Source organism: Carya illinoinensis, chromosome 14 (genome assembly GCF_018687715.1).
Source record: "Carya illinoinensis cultivar Pawnee chromosome 14, C.illinoinensisPawnee_v1, whole genome shotgun sequence".
Classification (NCBI taxonomy): Eukaryota; Viridiplantae; Streptophyta; class Magnoliopsida; order Fagales; family Juglandaceae; genus Carya; species Carya illinoinensis.
In genome coordinates, this window is record NC_056765.1 from 7,010,649 (window position 1) to 7,029,546 (window position 18,898).

Here is an 18,898-nt window from a genome sequence, read left to right on the forward strand (position 1 = left end):
GCTTGCTACACAACCCTGAGCTTTTGACAACTCAGGGCCTTTTCCTTTGGCTTCTTCGTTCTTCTTGAGATGCCAACACTCCCTTTTGCAGTGCCCTTTCTTGCCACAGTGATGACACTTGACATTCTTCTTACTTCTGGATTTTGATCTACTCTGATTTTGACTCCCACTGGGGCCACGTTCCATTGATCTCCCTCTCGTCATTACAAAAGTTTCGGCTTGTTGTGAACCTCCTGGTCTATTTTCTTTGCTTTTGCGCCGACTTTCTTCTTCAAGAACCGCAGCTGCAATATCATCGAAGACTAGAACTTCAATGTTGTTGGTTAAGTTGATGATGAGTTGATCATACGAATCAGGTAGACTTTGAAGTAGAATTTCAGCACGTTCACCCGACTCTATGTTATGCCCCATTGTTGTGAGCTATGAAAATAAAGTGTTAAGGGTGTTGATGTGGTCTGTCACCATAGTTGACTCCATCATCCGAAGGGTGTAGAGTTTTCTTCTCAAGAAAATTTTGTTGTGTAGTGATTTGGCCTCGTACAATTTTGTCAGAGTATCCCATATCTCTTTTGCTGTCTTTTTCTCCGCCACACTTGACAATACTCCATCAGCTAGTGCTAGGTGCAGATTAGCAATAGCATTGCCATCCATCTCGTTCCACTTGCCGTCGTCAGTGATCTCATCGGGCCTATCTCCAATTGCCGTCAAGCAATTATCTTTCCTCAAAATTGCTTTTATTCTCATTTTCCACAATGAGAAATTACTCTCATTGAACTTCTCTATTTCGTACTTCGTCGCCATTATTGAAGATGTCTCCTTTCCACTAACTGGATCTAACTGTAGCACGAAAACCGACTATAAACCTGATGCTCTGATACCATTGTTAGGAGGTTGTGGTACGGGGCATACAATTACAACTGAAGTAGAAATGAGAAAGAATAAAAGAAATAATAAGGAACTCCAATTGTAGAAGAATTTCACTTATAGCAAAAGGATTACAAGAATTTCTCTCTTGAATAAGGAGAGCACAATTGACAATACCCTCTCTTATAAAAGGAGAAAACTCACTCTTTCTTATAAAAGGAGAGACAATATATAGGAGAAACCTCACTATTTTTCTCTCTAAAACTCTCTCTCTTTCTCTAAATTTTTCTTTCAAAATTTAGGAGTTAAAGGAGGTGGAAGATGGCGAAAGCAAATGTGAACGCAAGCTTGATGTAGGTTGTCAACTAGCCACCATTTTTGACCCATAAAGGTGGCGGTGGAAGATAGCGAAAGCAAGTGGAAGATGGCGGAAGCAAGTGTGAATGCAAGCTCAACTAGCCACCATTTTTGACCCATAAAAGTCCATAAAAGTGGCTTTACCGCTACACCGACTCCATCACTTAAGTTTTTGGGACGTTCAATGACTTCACAGTTACCTCAAAAAATAACGTTTGCACTTTGGCAATGACACAGCCTCAAATTAATTAAGGCATTCCAAAGCCTTTTCGATCTCACCTTTCTTCTCGTGTGAATACGCTAAGGCCCAGTGTCTCTCTGCCTCTGATTCCATCTTTGTCGTGCACCCACGCTTGCTCCGGAAGGCGAGCTTTTTCAGTGTCGGCAAGGATTGATGATGTAGTGGGCTTTTGGTTTTCGTGGGTGGGAGGCCATGGCACGAGCAATAATGCCAACATGCGAACAACCATGGCCTTGCCAACCTCAAATATGACATGACATGCATGGGTTATCAGTTGGAAGTGTGCTAAGAGTTCAAGTAAATTTGATGCAAGCTGGATGATGCTATATATTCATATACATCATGATTTTATATGGTTTTTTTTTAATAGTTTTAGTTTTAATCATTTAAAGATACATTTAATAATAGAGAAATTTTATTTAAGAGTCTTACTTTTTACGCACTAAGCACATAAACAAGCTTTTCACGTCAACTATACTAAAACATGATTGGTGGCTTGATTTTTTTAAAATTATAATAGATCTCACTTTAAGTACTGGTATATATGCTAACACACATACTTATGTGTAGCAAAATTCTAAATAATGATTTTGTAATTATATATGAAAATAACCTAGTATTCTCAAATTTTAAGAAAAATTACCATATAGAACTTGGATGACTTTGAGAGTGGCCCTATATTTTAGTTTTTAATCACAATATGCATCTTATCGCTTTTTTAGTATCTTGTATCATAAACCCTCTATTGTATATATTGTTGACAATCCAACACCACATTCATAATGCCTTTTTGTATGGTAATCTTTCGTTGAATTTGTGCATATGACTCAACCACCAAGCTTTGCCCATCGTCAATTTTCTCATCATGTCAATAAACTAGATAAAGCAATTTATGGGCTTAGACAAACTCCTCTTGCACGGAGTTTATGGCTAAGTTGTGATCTCTTTGAAGTTGGGTTCTAAACTTCAGATTCTCAGAATTGATCATTTCTTTTTTCATATTTAGAATACCAACAGATTTATGTCAACAATATTTTTGTTATCGCGGCTTTTCCTAGGTTGTTATTAACGATCTCATGCATCATCTTTAAGTTGGACTTTTGATTAAGGATTATACCTTCGGATTTTTGTTTTAGATTGCCATGTAGCATCCTACTAATAATCATTAGATTGATATTAAGCGAATCCTTCACTATCTCAAATTCACTTCCTCTCATGGGCTTCTAATCCCTTGCAATTCGCCATCCTTTCTACAAGCTTTATTTGATACTTTTTCGGCACAGAGTGAACTCATGATCACCATTTCTAGATATCATAAAATAGATCTAATAGATTAATAAAGTCACATCAAATATACAAGAAGAGTAATATTGTATAGATGTACGTATTTTTTAAAAAAATTTAAAAATTCAATTTTTTCTCTTAATTCAAAGAATCAGACAGATAAATTAATCCAATAATTCGTTCCAACAACCGTAGAGGAAAATTAAAAGGATCACGAGAGAGTTCAGGTTTGACCAAATTGTCTAGCCAAACTCATCATATATGTACGTATGTATGGGGAAACAAACCAAGCCAACCAAGCTCATTTCTATGTACGTGAACGGTGAAAGACAAAGAAGACTACGACCATGGAGGATCAACTCAAGTTTGATGCAGCAAATTAGATATTCATTGCCATTGCATTTCTTGGTTTTGTTGGACTGCTTGTACACCTGTATAATTCACTGGTGCTGAAGCCTAACAAGCTTCAATCTGCATTGAGAAAGCAAGGCATCACCGGACCACCGCCAACTTTGCTACTCAAAAATATTTGGGAGATAGTGAAGGCCACCACAGTTAAAGCTCATGCAGGAGAAATCCTCGCCTCCCATAACTATGCTGCTCTCATCTTTCCATTTTTTGAGCGATGGAGGAAGCAATATGGTGTGTCTCCTGCATCACCTTGCAATATCCTATATATTTATCTCAAATTCTTGTGAGTTTGATCTCATCATGTTATGAAAGAAGATTGATATTATTACAGGATATCAGTTGTCCCTTTCCATATTTCAAATTGTACAACTTACTTTCCTTGTATACAACTCAATTATAGGACAAATTATAGGTCTTGTTCCTTGTATTTAAACTCTTGTATTCCTTCCGTAAATAATATAAAATATTTCAACAATTTTGCACATATTAACTCTGTTTCTTAACATGGTTTCAAAGCCATCGACGCTACCTGTCTAGGGTTTCATCGTAAGATTCTTCCATGGCTATCGGCGACGAAACTCAACCCATTAGTGATGTTTCTTCTCCCTATTTCATTCACTCTGCAGATCGCTCGAGTTCTCTCCTTGTATCCTTTCTTCTTTTAGGCAATACCTACTCCATGTGGCATCGAGTGATGATGATGGCTCTTAATGCCAAGAAAAAACTCGGTTTTGTTGATGGCACGCTCAATAAGCCAACCAACAACAATGCATCCCCAAAATTATGGGAACGATGCAGCAATATCGTTCGCTCTTGGCTTCTTAATAGCATCGATAAGTCTCTCACAGGAAGTCTTATCTATTGTAATACCCCACAAGAAGTCTAGATTGATCTGGAATCTCAATTCTCACAGAGCAACAATCCACTCATATTTCGCCTCAAACGCAATATCGCCACACTTCGTCAAGATGCCATGCCGATTGCTCAACATTACAACACTATCAAACAATATTGGGAAGAGCTGGCTGCCCTTCAATCAACGCCTACTTGCACTTATGAAGGTTTGAAAGACTTAGCCAATATTCAAGCAGTGGAGCGAGTTTTTCAATTTCTAATGGACTTAAATGATTCCTACGCCCAAATCAGAAGTCAAATCTTAGCAATGGATCCTTTACCTCCAGTTAATCGAGTCTATTCTATCATTCACCAAGAAGAAACTCAATGACTTCTTCATCTACCTCTATTGACTCTAGACGTTTCTGTTGGTATTTTTGGTACAGAGATGTGGTAAAAAGATGAAAAAATAGAGGAGAACTTCAACTAAAATACTTGTTGATTGATATTGATGTTCTGTCGATTACAGATGGAGAAGTACATTATATAAACAGCATTGAAAATGACAGAGAATTAATAGTCATGCTGTCCCAAGATGCGTGATAACAGAGTTTGACTACAATAACAATAGACTAAAAATAGACATTATTGAAAACTGCATCATAAACAGACGTTAGTTTCAATACTCCTCCTTGATGCATTTTTCTGACACCCCAAGTTTGAGCCTTAACATCTGGAATTTGTCTCTTGGAAGTGCCTTTATGAAAATATCATAAACTTGTTCTTTGGACCTACAAAACTCTAGCTTCACATCTCCTTTTACCTCTACTTCCCTCAAATAATGATACTTGATTGCAATATGTTTAGTTCTGCTATGAAAGACAGGATTCTTTGCCGTAGCTATTGCTGATTTGTTATCACAATAAATCACAATTGGTAGCTGCTGTTTTGCACCCATATCTTCAAGAATCTTACTCAGCCAAATAGCTTGATTTGTAGCTCCAGCAGCAGCCACATACTCTGCTTCAGCTGTGGATTGTGCTACAGATCCTTGCTTCTTTGATCCCCATGAAAACACACCAGTTCCAAGATTAAAACAATACCCGGATATGCTTCTCATATCATCCACAGAACCAGCCTAATCACTATCAGTAAAACCAGTCAAAGTTGAATGAGAACTTGGTTTATACCAAATGCCGAAATCCTTCGTGCCTTGAATGTATCTCAACACTCTTTTTGCAGCTCCAAAATGGATTTGACTAGGACATTGCATGAATCTTAAGTGGAGGCTGGTTGCATCAATGATGTCAGGCCGAGTGGCAGCCAAGTAGAGTAAACTTCTGATTAAGCTCCTATATGCTGTTGCATCAGCTTCTTTTGCAACATCTTCCTTCTTCAATTTCTCATTAGCAATCAAAGGAGTGGCTACTGATTTGCATTCAGCCATATTGAACTTGTTGAGCAAATCAAGAGCATATTTCCTTTGTGAAATGAAAATGCCTCCTTCTTGATATACTTCCATTCCAAGGAAATAGTGCATTAATCCCATGTCACTCATTTCAAATGTTTTCATCATCTCTTGTTTGAATGATTCAATCATAACTGAATTATTTCCTGTTACAATTAAATCATCAACATAAAGTGAGACAATGAGCAAACTTTCACCTTTGAGCTGGACATAAAGTGTAGGTTCACTAACACTTCTCTTGAAGATCACAAAATAGCCATCTATTTTGCTGTACCAAGCTTGGGGTGCTTGCTTAAGCCCATAAAGAGCCTTTTTTAACTTAGATACTTTCCCTTCTTCCTTCAGAAAGCCTTCAGGTTGCTGAACATACACTTCCTCCTCGAGTTCTCCATTGAGAAAAGCTGATTTTACATCAAGTTGTGAGATCTTCCAACTTCTTTGAGCTGCAAGTGCAACTACTGTTCTGATGGTGTCCAACCTAGCTACGAGTGCATAGGTTTCATTGAAATCTATCCCAGCCTGTTGTGAATAGCCCTTTGCAACCAATCTTGCTTTACACTTATTTAAAGAACCATCTGGTTTGAACTTTGTTTTGTATACCCACTTAACTCCGATAACATCCTTGCTGCCAGGATATGCAACCAGCAGCCATGTATTGTTTTTCTCAATCATTTTAATCTCCTCTTTCATTGCATCCACCCAAACTTGTTCTTTAGAGGCTGCTGCATAATTTTCAAGCTCTATGGAAGTGAAGTTGCAAGATTCATAGATCTCATTCAATGCCCTGAATCTTCTTGAAGGAGTCTCGGGTGATAAAAGTGATGAACTTCTAGAGTTGCCATCACTTCCTGAAACCGAGAATGGTGATGAAGGTTGATCATTTGGAGATGATGTTTCTAGCCTCTCTTCAACTTGCTCGATAACTGGAACATGAAGAGTCAGACCTGGTTCATGCTCTTCTTCCCATTTCTAGGTTGAATGCTCATCAAATTGAACATCTCTACTTGTGACCAGCTGCTGAGTTTTGAGATTGAAGATCTGGTATCCCTTGGATTGAGAGCTATACCCAAGAAAAATCCCTTTCTCTGACTTTTCTTCTAGTTTGTGCCTCTTTTGTTCAGGAACATGAATGTAACACAAACATCCAAAAACTTTGAAGTGATTAACAGTTGGCTTGTGTCCACTCCATGCTTCGATTGGAGTCATATCTTTCACTGCCTTTGTGGGGCATCTATTTAGCACATATACTGCTGTATTAACAGCCTCTGCCCAGAATTTTTTTGGAATGCCCTTCGCCATTAGCATGGACCTAGCCATCTCCATAATAGTCCTATTCTTCCTTTCCGAGACTCCATTTTGTTGTGGAGTGTAGGCTACTGTCAATTGGTGTTCCAACCCTTCTTCTTGGCAAAATTCATCAAACTTACTAGAGTTGAATTCACCCCCTCTATCACTTCTCAAGATCTTTATCTTCCAACCACTTTGATTTTCAACCAGCATTTTGAAGTTTTTGAAGACACTAAAAGCCTCTGCTTTTTCTTTGAGAAAGTAGACCCAAGTCATTCTTGAAAAATCATCAATAAAGAGCATAAAGTACCTGTTTTGGCTTTGAGAAAGTGTCCTCATGGGACAACACAGATCAGTATGCACTAGCTCAAGTACTGATTTTGCTCTCCAAGCTTCTCCTCATGGAAATGGCTTCCTATGTTGCTTTCCCATCATACACCCTTCACAAGTAGGCATGTTTTGGTCCAACAAGGGCATATCTCTTATCATGTTCTTCTGATTTAACATCCTTAAGGCATTTAGGTTGTAATGACCAAACCTTTGATGCCAAAGAGTTGTTTCATCAGATTTGGCCATCATTGCTCTTGGGTACTGCCAAGTAATGGGAAAATTTCTCCCATTTCCCATTTTAACTTCTGCCACCACTTGGTTGTTTTTCTTCAAATCAAGAATAACACATAGCTCTCCCTCAAAGTGAAGTGAGTAGCCATTTTGCATCATTTGCCCAACACTTAGCAAACTTTGATCAAGGCTAGGAACATGAAGAACATCTTTTATGAATCTAGTCCCTCTCTTGGTTTCTATGGCAATCGTACCTTTGCCACTTGCCTCCACCAAATCTCCATTTCCAAGTTTCACTTTAACACATACAGATTTATCGATTTGAGGAAATAAACTCTCATTTGGTGTCATATGGTTGCTGCACCCGCTGCCTAGAAACCACTCTCTTCTTTGCTCGGCTGCAACATGACAAGCATAGAACAACTGCTCTTCCTTGTCCTCGGTAAAATTTGCTTGCTGATTTTTGTTCTTGAACCAGCAATCTTTCTCCTCATGCCCAAACTTTTTGCAATTTGAGCATTGTGGCTTGCCCCGATGGTAACAATCTTTCTCCAAATGATTAGTCTTCTTGCAAACACCACAAGGTGAAAATTCTCCCTTCTTTTTTTGAGAATTTTCTCCTCCTTTTACTACGCCCTTGAACTTTTTCTTGAAGTCCTTTTGCTTTTGATTCTTTAGGCTAACTTTGGATTGAAATGCATTTTCCAAAGACACCTCATTCCTTCTGCCAATCCGTTGTTCATGAGCATAAAGTGATCCCATTAACTCAGTGACAGAAAGTGAAGAGAGATCTTTAGCTTCTTCAATGGCAGCCACCACATGGTCATATTTTTCAGTCAAGCTTATGATGATTTTTTGAACAATCCTTTCATCTGAAATATTTTCATCATAAGCCCTCATTTGATTAACTACTTCAATGACTCTAGAGCAATACTCATTGATATTCTCAGATTCTTTCATTTTGAGATTTTCAAGTTCCCTTCTTAGCCCTTGAACTTTGATAGTTTTAATTTTGGTATTACCTTGAAATTCTTGCTGCAGGATCTCCCAAGTTTGCTGGGAAGTAGAAGCCCTCATCAACCTTGGAAAGATGGACTCACTCACAGCCTGCTGCAGAATAAACAAGGTTTTTGCATCCCTTTGCTTATCAGACTTGACTCGGGTAGGATCATAAGCTCCTTCAGACGTGCCTTCAACAGTTGAAGAGACTCCATTTTCAACAACATCCCACAGATCAAGAGATAGGAAAAGGGTTTTCATTTTTATGCCCCAATAGTCATAGTCACCAGAAAAAATGGGAAGAGTTGCAGATGAACCAGGCGCAGCCATCATATCCCAAAGAGATCGTAACCTTGGGCTGATACCAATTGTTGGTATTTTTGGTACAGAGATGTGGTAAAAAGATGAAAAAATAGAGGAGAACTTCAACCAAAATACTTGTTGATTGATATTGATGTTCTGCCGATTACAGATGGAGAAGTACATTATATAAACAGCATTGAAAATGACAGAGAATTAATAGTCATGCTGTCCCAAGATGCACGATAACAAAGTTTGACTACAATAACAATAGACTAAAAATAAACTTTATTGAAAAACTGCATCATAAACAGACGTTAGTTTCAATAGTTTCTACCATGTCTGTCAATCATTTTTCCAGCACATCCACTAATGATTCTCACAATAAGTGTCGTAGCTACACCATTTATAATCATTGCAGTAAACCTGGCCATTCTAAGGCTTCTTGCTACAAGCTGATTGTGTATCCGTCGCATTGGAATCAAACCACTCCTCTCAATGTTCTGACTTGCATAAACAATTGGTTGCACATTAGGTCTCTAGTAGTTCAATTGCCCCTAAACCGAACAGTGCCATTTCTGGACTCACTAGCAAGCAATACAGGAGCACATTATTTCTGACTATTGTTACAATTATTCTCGTGTTACTAGGATGTATTTGATGTGTTTCAACTACGAAACTTTACAATACCTAAAAAAAAATCCTGCTATGGTTCACATGCAATTTCAATGTAAAATTCACCACATTCGAACTGATAATGGTCAAGAATTTTCACCTCATCAAACTCAAGCCTTTGTTAATACTCATAGTATTTTACATGAAAAGACTTGTGGTGAAACACCTCAATAAAATGGCGTTACTGAACGCAAATATCACCATCTCCTTAATGTTGCACGATGTTTGTGCTTCCAAGCAAATCTCCCCCTCTTTTTGGGGTGAATGCATACTCACCGCCACCTACTTGATAAATTGGACACCGTCAACTAGTCTTGGTAATATTACTCCCTATGAGCGTCTTTTTAACAAAGCACCCTCTTATGATCATTTGAAAATTTTTCATTGCTTATGTTATGCCCAAACTTTATGCTCTCATAGGGATAATTTCAGCCTCGTACCTCTCTTTGTATTTTAGTCGGTTACCCATTTGGTCACAAAGCTTACCGTGTATTTAATTTAGAAACCAAAAAATTATTTATTTCCCGCGATGTCACATTCTTCAAGCAAGTTTTTCCTTTCCATCGTCACTCGCTACCATCATAGCCTATCTTCGTCATCCCTCAACCAATCCAGGACGTTCTCATGTGTACACCTACCCCTATATCATCAGCACCAATTGAGTCCATGGATCCTTCTTCCTCTATTGATCCTTCGCCACGTATATACCCTCCACTACCTGTCAGATCCCGTCGTACCATCACTAGACCATCTCATCTCTACAATTATGTCTGTCCTACCTTACAACCAGAGTCCACTACGCTCTCCTCCACTTTACAGCATCCCACAGGTACGATCCATCCTCTTGCCAATTTTCTTTCTTATCATCGTTTCTCTCCCAAGAATTTTGCCTTTTTATCTGCTTTGAATAATCATCCTGATCCGCATAGTTATTCTGAAGCTGCTTGTCATCCTTATTGGCATGATGCCATGATTTCTAAACTTAATGCTTCAGGTGCTAATCATACATGGAGTCTTCAACTGCTCCCTCCTCGTAAGAAACCTATTGGTTGCAAATGGGTTTTCAAAACCAAGTTTCATGCTAATGTCCATCAAAAGGTATAAAGCTCGCTTGGTTGCCAAAGGTTACACTCAGTTGAAGGGCTCGATTACCATGACACCTTTGCCCTAGTTGCCAAGGTTCTCACGGTTTGTTGTGTTCTTGCCATTGCTGTTGCTCGTCATTGGCATCTACACCAATTAGATGTTCATAATGTCTTTCTTCATGGTGACCTTGACGAGAAAGTCTATATGGTCCCTCCACCGAGATATTGTCGTAAGGGGGGAACTTATTTTGCTGCCTATACAAGTCTATATATGGTCTCAAGCAAGCATCGAGGAATTGGTACTCCAAACTCTCTTTTGTCTTTATGTCTGTCGGCTTCAACCAATCACATGCTGGCCATTCTTTACTTACTCACTGTCAAGGCTCTTTTTTTATTGCCATAATTGTGTATGTGGATGATATCTTGATGACAGGAAATGATTTTGCTACTCTTAATTCAATCAAACAATTCTTGGCCGCCAAGTTTAAGATCAAAGATCTTGGCGACTCAAATATTTTCTTGGCTTGGAAATTTCTTGGTCATTTCTAGGATTTTTTTTCAATCAACGCAAGTACACCTTGGACATTCTCTCTGATTCAGGTCATTTGGGTACTCATCCTGTGCATTTTACCATGGAACAAAATTTGAAGTTGACTCATGACAAGGGTGAACCGCTATCGGATCCTAGCATTTATTGGAGACTTATTAGTCATCTCATCTACTTAACCATTACACAACCTGATATTGTTTTTCTTGTTAATGTTTTAAGCCAATTTATGCAGCAACCTTAGCAGCCTCATTACCAAGCAGCTTTGCGTATTCTTCGCTACCTCAAGACTTCTCTTGGACATGGTTTATTCTTCTCCTCTGCATGTACTTTCCATATCTCGGCCTACTCTGATTCTGATTAGGTGAGTTGTCCCATAACTCGTCTCTTGACTACTAGCTTCTTCATCAAACTTGGTGAAAGTTCCATTTCTTGGCACACCAAGAAACAATCAGTTGTGTCTCGCTCCTCCGCTGAAGCAGAATATCGTGCCATGGCCACTACCACTTATGAACTTGTTTGGCTTAAGCTTTTACTTCAAGATCTAGCAATTTTTCATCCATTACCCATGCTTCTTCATTGTGATAATCAAGCTACACTTCATATCACCCACAATCCAGTTTTTCACAAAAGGACGAAAGATATAGAAATTGACTACCATCTTGTTCGTGACAAGTTTCATGTCGGCCTCATTTCATCTACTCATATCTCCGCTTCCAACCAATTGGCCGACATCTTCACTAAAGCTCTTGGTCAAGAAACATTTGATCACTTCCTTAGCAAGTTAGGCATTACGGATCTTCATGCACCAACTTGATGAGGAGTATTACAGGATATCAATTGTCCCTTTCCATATTTCAAATTGTACAGCTTACTCTCCTTGTATACAGCTCAATTATAGGACAAATTATAGGTCTTGTTCCTTGTGTTTAAACTCTTGTATTCCTTCCGTAAATAAAAGAAAATATTCCAGCAATTGTGCATGTATTAACTCTGATTCTTAACAATAATTGAGATTAAGTTTTGTAAGTGTTTGTGAAAATTACGATTTGATAGGTTTGGATAGAGAAAGTACTGTATGATAAATATTTAAAAATATATATATTGAAGATGAAATTAATATTTTTTTTTAAAAGTTATTTATTTTCTGTTCTTTTTATGTTTAAATAGGTGATTTATTTGTGTTTTCTCTGGGTACCTCCCCAAAAATATTCATAAACGAACCTGGCATTTTAAGAGAGAGAACCACATGCACATCCTTGGACTTTGGGAAACCATTGAAACAGCAAAAAGAGTTTGGTCCTTTGCTTGGTCAGGACATTTTCACTTTAGGACATTTTCACTTCAAATGGGACTATATGGGCCAGGCAGAGCAAAATCCTTTCTCCTGAGTTTTACATCGAGAAGGTCAAGGTATGATCATTTTAGTACATTAAATAATATTGGTTGCTAGTAGGTAATCTATACAAGGCATACTTAGATATACAAAATATCTTATAAAAATAAGTTTATAAACAATAATGTCAATTTGTAAACTTACTTTTATAAGATTTCTTTGTAAATTTAGCAATTTTCAATTGAGATACACACGAGTAGATTGTGATCTTATACGCACACGTAGATTGTGATCTTAAACCCATGTAGGGAATGATAAACTTAAATTATTGAGTCGACCACCCCACTGCTAAACTCATGGAAGAGTAGAGACTGAGGGTGGAACCGCAGACATACACATCAACTATTACCTTAGAAGTTTCTCTGGTGATATGATCACAAAGGCCTGTTTTGGCAGCAACTATGCCGAAGGGGAGCAGATTTTCCTAAAACTAAGAGCTCTAGTAGGAGTCATGTCCTTGAAAGATTTGTCCACTGGGATACCTGGCTTAAGGTGCGAGCTAGCATTCTTTCATGAGTTTTTTCTTTTATTTTATCCAAAAAAGTGACGGTTCTTCAATTTACTAAAGATAAATGATGTTATTTCTAAAATTATATTATTACTTACATAGCCCTTTTAAGCAATAGCTTGTACATTATATCCACTTTACATGTTACAGTTACCTTCCCACGAGAAGCAATAGGGAAGGATGGAGGTTACAGAAGGAAGTCCGCAGTTTGATACTAAAGGTAGTCAAGGAGAGACAGAGAGCCTCTGATCATAAGAAGGATATTCTGCAGATCATTCTTGAGGGCGCTAGGAACAATGACCTGAGCCAGAAGGCTATCGAACATTTCATTGTTGACAACTGCAAGAACGTATACTTGGCTGGATATGAGACCACTGTAGTTTCTGCTACATGGTGCCTCATGCTTTTAGCTTCAAATCAAGAATGGCAAGACCGTGTGCGCATGAGGTTCTTGACATCTATCAAGGTTGTACACCTAATGCTGATATGCTTCATAAGATGAAACAGGCAATAATATAAATTTGAATTAACATAACATCCTATGATATGAAATAGGTACCATTTGTATGTATTTTGCGACTACTTATAATAATTACTCCGTGTGCAAACCAATCTATTAGCTCAAAGAGTAAATAATGCATTTCTAAGCACAAATTTCAATATGGATATGCAGCTAACGATGGTAATACATGAATCGTTGCGTCTTTATCCACCTGCCGCTGCCATGACTAGGGAGGCCTTGAAGGACATGAAATTGGAGAACATTAATATCCCAAAAGGTGTCAACATTTGGACAGTGTTGTTGACATTGCATACTGATCCAGAAATATGGGGACCAGATGCCTTAAAGTTCAACCCAGCTAGATTTGCAAATGGAGTTAAGGGTGCTTGCAGTCATCCGCACTTGCATTATAGATAATTTGAACACTTGTATTTTATTGTAATTTTTGTCACACTATGTATTACAAAGGAGACTCCTATTTATACAAATATACCTATACAGACAAGAAAGGAAAGAGCACGTAATTGGCTCTGCTGTACGTAAAACAGAGAAAAACAAAAGACTAAAATATGGAAAGTGAATACAGTTGACTTTGTAATTCTTGCTAGACAAAATCAAGGAAAACGATTTGCTGTGATTACAAAGATTTGTTGTGATCATCTATTATGCCCCCGCAAGATGGTGCTCCCATCAGTGACACTAATCTTGGAACGTAAAAGCTGGAACCGCGGACGAGAGAGTGCTTTAGTCATTAAGTCAGCAAGTTGATCCTGAGTGGATACATGGGCAACGTGAAGAATACCTTTGCTGACATAATCGCGGACGAAATGTAAATCGATGGCGATATGTTTCATCCGAGAGTGAAGTACCGGATTTAAACTTAATTGGGTAGCGCCGACATTGTCACATAAAATTTTTGGAGTAGATGAGAGAGTGACGCCAAGCTCATGGAAGAGAGACTGGAGCCATGCAATTTCAGAAGTGGCACTCGCAAGTGCCCTGTACTCCGCTTCGGTGGAAGAGCGAGCAACAGCTCGCTGTTTTCGAGTGCACCACGAAATGGGATTGACGCCTAGAAAGATGATATATGCGGATGTAGAAGAGCGATCATCAAGATTACCTCCCCAATCGGCATCGGAATAGGCAAGGAGCTGAGGAGTGGATGAACGACGAAGGTGAATACCATGATAGAGGGTATTTTTGAGGTACCGAAGAAGCCTCTTGACAGCAGTCCAGTGAATTTCAGACGGTGCATGCATAAACTGAGCAAGCTTGTTTACAGGGAACGCAATGTCGGGGCATGTAAGGGACAGGTACTGGAGGGCACCAATGACACTCCGATATGTGGTACTGACTGCAGCACTCAAACCATCATCCAGACAGAGTCGACTGGAGGTTGCCAAAGGAGTAGTGACATCTTTGGCACCGTCCATTCCTGTTTTGAGAAGAAGTTCACGGACATACTTATGCTGTGTAAGAAATAGACCAGCAGGTGTGGGAATGACTTCAATGCCCAGAAAAAAATGAAGAGGCCCAAGGTCTTTTAAGGAAAACTGAATTCCAAGTTGATGAATGACAGTAGAGATAAATTGAGAGTCATTGCCAGTGAGAACCAGATCATCAACATAGACAAGAAAGTAAGCCACGGTGCTGTGTTGTTTGTAGATGAACAACGATGGGTCAGAGGCAGACTTGGTGAAGCCAAGACGATAGAGACAGTCATGAAGAGCACGATACCAAGCCCGCGGGGCTTGTTTCAGTCCGTAGATAGATTTTTGCAGATGACAAACATGCTGAGGATAGGAGGCATCAATAAATCCGACAGGTTGCATCATGAACACATCTTCATGGAGGGTGCCATGCAAAAACGCATTATTAACGTCGAGTTGGCGAATGGGCCAACTATTCATCACGGCAAGGGAGAGGATGATGCGTATGGTGGCAGGTTTGACAACTGGGGAGAAGGTTTCGGTGTAATCAATTCTGGGTCATTGATGAAATCCCTTGGCAACCAAACGTGCTTTGAAGCGATCAATGGAGCCATCAGATTTTCTTTTGATGCGAAACACCCATTTGGAGCCAACGAGATTCTGGCGGGGATGAGGAGGAACCAACTTCCAGGTACCATGTCGAACCAAAGCTGTGAATTCGTCACTCATGGCCTGACGCCAGGAAGGGTCTTTGAGGGTTTGCTGAATGCCAGTGGGTTCTAAAACTGGAGGTAAAGGATGTTTGGTAGCCATGAAAAGTCGCTTGGGTTTATAAATGTGATTCATGGAGCGAGTAACCATGCGAGAAGGCTGAGGTGGTCTGGGTTCAATGACTGATTCAGGAGGTACAGTAGGAGAAGGCAGGGGAGAAGGTACCTTATCACATGAAGGCTGTGCAGGGGAGATACTAACACAAGGCAGTGACGACGTCGATGAACTAGCAGCTTCCAACAGCAGACCCGAGACAGCATGATCACTGGAGGGTGTCGTAGACTGAGTTGGGATAGAAGAATCAAGAATGAGAAGCTGAGAGGAGGAGTGCACGGGTGGAGCAGATGAAGAAGTGGACGGCTTGTGAGAATGAGGAAAAATAGTTTCATCAAAGGGAACGTGCCGAGAGAGAAAAATGCGATGAGTGTCAGGGTCGAGGCACTTGTACGCACTCTGTGAGGTGGAATAGCCAATGAAGATGCATGGACGAGACTTAGGATCCAGTTTGTGTTGGGAATAAGGTTTGAGCCATGGGAAACATAGACAACCAAAAATTCGGAGTTTGTGGTAATTTGGACTGGATTTAAATAGAACCTCAAAGGGAGATTTGAGAGAGTGGAGAGGGGTCGGCATTCGATTTATTAAGTAAACAGAGACTTGAAAGGCTAAGTTCCAGTAGGATGGTGGAAGATGAGCTTGATGGATTAAGGACATGCCGGTTTCCACTATATGCCGATGGCGTCGTTCAGTCACCCCATTTTGTTCAGGGGTATGAGGAGCCGTGGTTAGGTGACTGATGCCATGTTGGCTAAGATATCCTTTTAGAGCAATGAATTCCCCCCCATTATCCGAATAAAGATTTTTAATGGGTAAGGAAAATTGATTTTCAAGAATAGCTTTGAGTTGGGGAAAAATGGTGGAAACTTCCGATTTTAGTTTCATGGGAAAATACCAGCAGTACTTTGTAAAATGATCAACAAAGAGAACGTAATAACGATAGCCTTCAAGGGAGGTGTGAGGGGCAGGACCCCAAACGTCCGTGAACAAGTACTCAAGAGGCAAGGAACTGGAAATAGTTGAAGCATGAAAAGAAAGTTTATGACTTTTATTGATAGAACATGCAGTACATAAGGATTTAGAGATGCTTTTAGTAGAAGGCAATTGAAAACGATTGATTAAATGATGAACAAGAGACCGAGAGGGATGACCCAAACGGTTATGCCAAATTTCTGAAGATACACGTTCAGTAGAAAATGCTGTCTTCGAGGTACCAGAACTGCAGGAGAAAGCAGGTAGTGTATAGACGCCGTTGTCACAGTTGCCTTGCATGAGTATCGCCCCCGACGTCGGATCCTTCACAAAAAAATGATAAGGGTGAAATTCAAGAGCAAGTTTATTTGTTTTGGTGAATTGATGGACAGAGAGAAATTTTTATGGATGGTAGGAACACACAGTGTGTTGGTGAGAGTGAGATTTCGAGTGGGCAATCGAAAATGCACAGTGCCAGTATGAGATATTTTCAAACCTGTTCCATCACCGATTATGACCTCGTCAGTGCCATCGTATTCAGAATGAATAGAAAGCTTGGACAGGTTGGAAGTAATATGATGGGAGGCTCTGGAATCAACAACCCAAGACTTATCTGTTGAAGGACTAGTGGCAGAACAATTAGCATTTGGTGAAGAAGGAGTCCAGAACTTCCGGCATTGACGAGCAGTGTGACCAGCGATGGAGCAGAATTGGCAAACCACAGAATTCTTAGGAGCGGATTGAGATGTATGTTGGGACTGATTGGAGCGCTGGTTGGGCCGTGAATGATGAGAGGTGCGGTTGGACTTGCCTCTGTGTGAGGGAGAGAAAGATTTTTTCTGGTGATAATTTGCAGTGGCAATGGTGTTGTGCTGCAGTGTCTCAAGGCGTTTGAGATAGGTCTCATGACTAACAAGCAGGTCATGAAGTTCCTCAAATGTGAGAGGAGTTTCGCGAGTACGAATTGGCCCCACAATATCACGAAAGTCAGATCCAAGGCCATTAAGAATATAGAGCGTTAAATCATCATTCGTGAGAGGAGAATCAACCAATGCTAGTTCATCAGCAGTGGTTTTAATTTGCTGAAGATATTCAGTGACACTTTTGGAGCCACGAGTCAAGGAATTAAGAGAATCCTTGAGTTGCATCACTCTGGTGCGAGAGCGATTGGCATAAAGCCGAGTCAATTTGAGCCAAGCTTCTCTTGAAGTGCTAGAGGTAGCAATCAATGGCAAGATGCTTTCAGAAATAGAAGCAAAAACACCATTAAGCAAAAGTTTGTCTTGACGAATCCAGCGACTACGAGCAACAAATGCTTCAGCAGTCGGGGTAGCCCCAAGAGTGGGACATAGATTAGAGCCATCGATGAAGCCCTGAAGGTCATACCCAATGACAAGGCTTTCAAGTTGTGCACGACATGCAGCAAAATTAGAGGAGGTGAGCTTGTAAGGAAGCTGAGCATGAGCGTTAATGGCAACAATATTATTGGTTGGTAAAAGGGTGGAATGGAAGGAGTTGGTGACAGAGGGAGAGGGAGGGGATTCAGACATAGCGGAAGAACAAGGAAAGGATCAAAACTCGTTTGAGAGAAAAACTCGTGATACCATATAGATAATTTGAACACTTGTATTTTATTGTAATTTCTGTCACACTATGTATTACAAAGGAGGCTCCTATTTATACAAATATACCTATACAGACAGGAAAGGAAAGAGCACGTAATTGGCTCTGCTGTACGTAAAACAGAGAAAAACAATAGACTAAAATATGGAAAGTGAATACAGTTGACTTCATAATTCTTGCTAGACAAAATCAAGGAAAACGATTTGCTGTGATTACAAAGATTTGTTGTGATCATCTATTATGCATGCCATTTGGATTTGGGCCCCGCGTGTGTGCTGGGCAGCACTTGGCCATAGTCAAACTCAAGATACTTATAGCACTACTTCTCTCCCACTTCTCATTCTCTCTCCCCAAACTACAGCCATGCACCTACTATTAGGATGGTGATAGAACCTGAAAATGGAGTAGATCTTAGGGTGAAGAAGTTGTAAGCTATACATTATCGAAAACTCTTCTTGCAGTCGACTGAAGGAAGCACCGCGCAACCGTGTCTTACGTGGTTAATGAAACGGTTCGTTTCATGCGTTTTTGGATTCCACGAAGACAGGCTACCCTTACAGTTCGTTTCTCCTTCTCCCCTCCACTTCGCCGTTCCCCTTCCTCCTCCATCTTGAGTTTCATTTCTCTCCTCCTTCTCCCGAGTTTCCATCCTCCTATGATATTCTCCTTCATTTCATTTGCTGAATAGACTGAACAAGCATTACTTTGATCTCAAGGGAAAATAGA

At 39.8% G+C, this 18,898-nt stretch overlaps 1 pseudogene; it reads left to right on the top strand.

The window, feature by feature from the left end:
- The first annotated feature begins 3,007 nt into the window (after nt 1–3,007).
- On the top strand, nt 3,008–18,603 carry LOC122293516 (annotated as a pseudogene).
- The last annotated feature ends 295 nt before the right edge of the window (nt 18,604–18,898 follow it).